Source organism: Brassica oleracea, chromosome C1 (assembly GCF_000695525.1).
Source record: "Brassica oleracea var. oleracea cultivar TO1000 chromosome C1, BOL, whole genome shotgun sequence".
NCBI classification, from domain to species: domain Eukaryota; kingdom Viridiplantae; phylum Streptophyta; class Magnoliopsida; order Brassicales; family Brassicaceae; genus Brassica; species Brassica oleracea.
Genome location: NC_027748.1, coordinates 35479977 through 35485906, shown reverse-complemented (window position 1 = coordinate 35485906; position 5930 = coordinate 35479977). Strand labels below are relative to the sequence as shown.

The following is a 5930-nucleotide window of genomic DNA, read 5'->3' as shown; positions in this document are numbered from 1 at the left end:
ATCCCTCTATTTCTCACTCCATTTTGCAGTAAATTATGGAGTGGGTTGGAGAAGCTCTAAAACATGAAAATAGGAGTTAACATTTGCCAGTTGCCACCATCATGAACATTGAACAACGTTATGACTCTTCATGAGGTTCATTTGCCTTTTCCATAATCAGTTCATTTCAAATATTTTATAGAAATGTATTTCAACTTTGTTTTCATAGGCCAATCCTATTCTAAGGACACAGAACCCATGATTGACCCCATACAATCGGCATTGTTTTAAGAACCGGACCGATCTGATGTTTGAAACGCGTTCGACCATGAACCAATTACATAGCCGAGTTGGGTTAGTAAATGGTTCGAGCATGAACCGGTCACATAGCCAGATTGGATCTCAGAGTTATTAAACTTATAAAAACCATTAAAACTATCAAAAATCTATAAATCATTCATATAAACATAAAACTAATTTTATAATGTTTATGTTTTAAATTTATTTATATTTTAATTATATATTAATTTACTAAAATTATTTTTAAATTTATACACTAAAAATATATTAAACCAGATTATTGAATCAAGTTTGATCCAGTTGAACCATATTGAATTGCGATCCAAAAATTATTCAGTTCCGGTTTTAAAAACACTGACAATCGGTTAAAAACTAGTACTAAAATACTATACAAATCGAACGAAGATTCATTTTTCTTAATTAATACGGATCCCGTGTTGAAATCTGAATCCAAGAAAAGAAATTAGGGAACCACTAAACCAATGGTAACCAGACATAAACAACAGCTATGTACTACACTTTGGGGGAAATGCACATTTTAGTTGAACAAATTATCAGTAATTAAAACATACTATATAGTTAAAACTAGGTTTTTGTCCGCACATGCGGACATAATCATCTTACGAATACTTATTATTTTATGTCTTATTAATCCAAAAATCGGCATTATAAAACTCTAATTGGTGAATATGTTGAAGGAAAAAAATTATGGTGAATTTTTTGTTCGTCAAAATTTATACCAGTAATGTTGAAATTTTAGTCAAATTATTGAAAGGTAGATCCCACTTTTTTCTTCCAAATTCCCATGGAGGAATGAATTTATAAGAAAAAATTTCCCTATGCAATTTTGATAAGAAAAAAATTAAACGAAAAATTCATATTTTTTAATTTTTCCAATTCCTCGTATGAAATGAGGTTTTGGGCATAAGATTTCAAATTTTGAAAAATAAAAAAAATTAAAATTTTCAAATTTTGAAAAATAAAAAAATTAAATGAGGTTTTAGAGTTGAGAAATGAGGTTTTGGGGATAAGATTTCAAATTTTGAAAAATAAAAAAATTAAAATTTTCAAAGAATAAACTTAGAAAGGTGCTATTTTGGTCATTTTAGTTTTGGAGTGCTATTTTTGTGATATAAACTTAGAAATGTGTTATTTTGGAGATTTTCCCTTATTTATATATGGAAAAAACGTTCATCAAACTATGTACTTATTATTGTGTTAAAAGTTTTAAAACACTCATATTAGAAATAGTTTAGAAAATATTTGTTATATAAATATTTTTGTTTGACTAATATTTAATTATAAACTGTTTTATATCTTAGTTTTTTAACTTTATAATAAAAATATTGTTTTCAGATAGCAACACAATATATAAGAATTCTCTTAATTTTTAAATATATTTTCACAATTTTATTATATTAGTTTATAATTAATTATTTAATATAACATATAAAATTTAATTTTATTAAAAGAAAATGTGTGTTTTTTATATATAAAATTCTTTACGGGTTTTGTGAAAATTAATAAATACTCAGTTAAAAACTAATAATAAATCAAATGACTTATATAAAAGCTTAAAACCTAATAAAATATGACAAATAAGAAAATAAGAATTTTATTATAACATATAGATTTAAATATTAGTAATTCAAAATTCGTTTTTAATTATATATAAAATTCATTACAAATATTTTTTTAAATTAATAAATTAGTGATTCAACTAAAAATTATTAATAAATCAATGACTAAGTTAAAACCTAATAAAAACATGAAAAATAAGCAAAATTGACTAAAAGCATGGAAAACATGAAAAATAAGAAAAATCAAAATAATTATATATCTAATTACATATTTTATTGTTATATAATTTAAATTAATAAATTATGGACTCAACTAAAAACTATTAATAAATTAATGACTCAGCTTAAACCAAATTAAAACATGACAAATAAACAAAATTACCTAAAATCATGGAAATCATGACAAATAAGCTAAATCACTTCATAAATATAACATATAAATTTAATTTTATTAAAATAAAATAAAATGTGTGTTTTATTATATATAAAATTCAGTACGGATTTTGTGAAAATTAATAAATACTCAGTTAAAAACTAATAATAAATCAATGACTTATATAAAAGCTTAAAACCTAATAAAATATGACAATTAAGAAAATAAGAATTTTATTATAACATATAGATTTAAATATTATTAAATCAAAATTCGGTTTTTAATTATATATAAATTCATTACAAATATTTTTTTTAATTAATAAATTAGTGATTCAACTAAAAATTATTAATAAATCAATGACTAAGCTAAAACATAATAAAAACATGACAAATAAGCAAAATTGACTAAAAGTATGGAAAACATGAGAAATAAGAAAAATTAAAATAATTATATATCTAAGTACATATTTTATAGTTATATTATTTAAATTAATAAATTATGGACTCAACTAAAAACTATTAATAAATTAATAACTCAGCTTAAACCTAACTAAAACATGACAAATAAACAAAATTACCTAAAATCATGGAAGTCATGACAAATAAGCTAAATCACTTCGTGAATAGTAGTATAATCTATTAATAAATGTGCGGGGAATATTTAAAATTCAGAATAGTGCTTTCTCGATTACGATTGTGCGGCAAGTTGGTGGAACCAGGCTCGACGTCTTCGTCCAACATCCTTCGAGAACCGCTCTGTGTGTCATTGTCGTGGCTAGACCACTCTTCTCAGCCAACATTCTAAAATATGCATGTGGGGCCCACCCTGTTAAAATTCATAATCTTTTTCTTTTGGTAAAATAAAATTCATACTCTTGAAGATCTCGATTCAAGAAAGCAGTGACATCACGGTATAAATAATGTTTACTACCATTATCGTCGAATGGGTAAGGAAAAAAAATGGAGGTAAGAGAAAGAAGCGACAAATATTCCGATGATCACTCCGGCCAATTGTCGTCGACACGTGATATTCGGATAAGAACTGCGACGAGTATCGGTAAGAACACAAGGCATAGCTTCGCCACATGACCCCTTCTGTCAAAGACTTTGATTTTACCCGATAAGTAACACGCCAAGAATGTTAAACCGACAAATGGCCCTGCATATAACCAGGGGCGGACCCAGCATTAATTTTCTCTGGATTCAATATATTGTTTAAGTAAAAATAATAATGTAAGAGGGGTCAAGAAAGACTCGAACCTGGATATTTCCGGAGGTTCCAGCTTAGAGTTCAAGACTTGATAAGTTGTGCAGACAGGGCCGGCTCTTACCCATGGCAACATGGACATTTGCCATGGGTCCACAAAAAATTTTAATGTTATTTTATGAGTTATAAAAGTCTATTTCACTAAATTAGTTTATCAAATAGTTGGTGAAATTATAATAAAAAGGTCCATAATAAATTAAAAATAATACAAAGACAACAAAAAAATTATGTATGGTTTACCATTCCCAATTTTCCAATTTATAAAGCCTAATTTTCATATAAAGACCTATTTTTCTAAAGAAAAGTTCAATTAATACCAAAAGGTTCTTGTGGTTCAATTTTTTAAAATATGCAATGACAAATGTTAGACGAAAATGTCGGTAAAAGGGTCCAGATTTTATGTTTTGCCCAAAGTTATTAAATTGTTTAAGACGGCACTGTGTGCAGAGTCTGACTCACATCGGATATGCTGGGACTGATATGCTGGAGTCCCAGCTGTTTACATTTCATCACTGCAGCTCGCATGGCCAATCCTTCTGCCACGAGTGGCGAGTTCACTAGACGGTCTGTGTGTTGGAAGGTTAACTTCTCGCCTGGTTTTTTTATATTGAATAATAAATCATTTGTTTAGGGCTTTATCAAGGATGAACAATGGCATAAAGGAAAAAAATCTGGATTCATCATATGCATACATGAATAAATAATAATTACACAAGAGATGATGGAATAAAAATAGTTAAATAGGATACCTGATGAAACTTAAGATCACTTGATCGCGGAAAGAGGGTTAACAACCCTAATTAAACTATTCTATTACGGTTACAGTTAATTGCAATTTACAAACGAATCTATGAGCAATAACTTTTAAAACGGTGAATGAGAAGATGAATTTGGGAAGGGCTGAGAACATACATGTTTATAGAAAAATTAGTGCTTTTCCAAAACAGTTATGTTATCTAGAATCTTTTAAGCCGTTGCCTACCGCTTTAACCGTTGATATCGTCTTTTAGAACCAAAACTAGTATTGACCCATGCTCCGCATGGGAGTAATTTTGCTTGCAAATAAACACATTTCAGTTTTTAAAAATTAACATGTATAACATATTTTATCAGATAAGTTAATGCGTATACACTAAAAATAATATTAACACACTTATACTTAAGTAACCACAAACATATAAATTAAGCTTGCTTTTGTTTATAAATTTTTACATTGATCTTAAATAGTTTGTTGAATATAAATATTAGTATGAAGCTTTTCTACTTTACTTCGTTTTGTTCTTTCAATATTTTCTCTAATTGTATCAATGTACAAACTAAAATAATGTTACAAACCCAATGAAAGCAGAAAATATCAGCATGTAACATAGAAACATCATCGCATAAAAAATAATCAATGCACAGCAATGAGAATTAATTATGTAGTCAAAATTATTAAAAACATTTAGTTTGAGAATAGGTGATTGTTGCTACTTAATTTTTGCTACTATAGACACAAATTGTAAGCTCATGTCAGACATAACTAAACCATTGAAAGTGGATTAGACACTTTTGATATCACAGAAGCATAATGGTTTTTCCATGTTTCAAATTTTTTCAACCGTTCTTTTGAAGTTATATACGTAATATATTTAAGTATACACACCAGGAGCATTTACCTTTTAACAAAAGCCATTCTATCAAAAGCCCTTCTTCTGATTCTTCAATGTTTGCATCTTCATTTGTGGTTGACTTCTATCCTCCTTATATCTCCTTCTCTTTCTTCACGTTAAAAAGTCTATTTGTTCGAGTTGAATCTCCAGCCATTCAAATCCACCATGTCCACTCTTTCTCGAGCTTTCCTATCCCTAAATCGGTTCCCAAGAAGCATGTCATGCCCTGCCGTAATCAACAAAAATGTACAAAGAAGAGAAATAGCCCCATTAGAAATACATCCTCTCTATCAGCACTCGCTCTGTGACTCAGAACATTCAAGATGACCCCAAATATGAATTAGGATTTTGAAAGCAAAGAAGAAGAATACATCCTTTATATTCTGTTTTTGATCGATCAAAAAGGTTTCTCTAATTTTCTTTATCGAATGTGATAAAATTTTGGGAGATATAAGAGAATGAAAAAATAAAGATCATGGGTAAAGTATGATCATGGGTAGTTTACAGATCACTTTTTTTCTTTTTTCTAAATATTATTTTTTGAGTTTTTTTCTTAATTTTTTACATTTATTATGTGTCAGAATATGATTGGTTGAATGACTTGCAATTTAGTATATAAGGGATAACCAATGTTTTCAAAATCGGATTGGTAACTAAACTGGAAATTTTTTGGATCTTGGAAAGGTTACGGTGCTAAGAGAGTTATAGGTGATTCAAAATCGGATTGGTAACTAAACTGAAATTTTTTTGGAACTTGGATCAATATGGTTCAACCAG

General features: G+C 28.1%; 1 long non-coding RNA gene across 3 annotated transcripts; it reads right to left on the bottom strand.

Annotated features, from left to right (window-relative positions):
- Nucleotides 1-2849: 2849 nt before the first annotated feature.
- LOC106327657 lies at nucleotides 2850-5930 on the bottom strand. Of its 3 annotated transcripts, none has more exons than XR_001267502.1 (4): nucleotides 5160-5928; nucleotides 3495-4094; nucleotides 3166-3393; nucleotides 2850-3077 (listed from the first exon to the last, which is right to left on the bottom strand). It is a non-coding gene; the product is annotated as an uncharacterized LOC106327657 (long non-coding RNA). The 3 variants fall into 3 exon arrangements; XR_001267500.1 differs by having other exon boundaries at nucleotides 2850-3060; nucleotides 5160-5927; XR_001267499.1 differs by having other exon boundaries at nucleotides 3068-3393; nucleotides 5160-5930.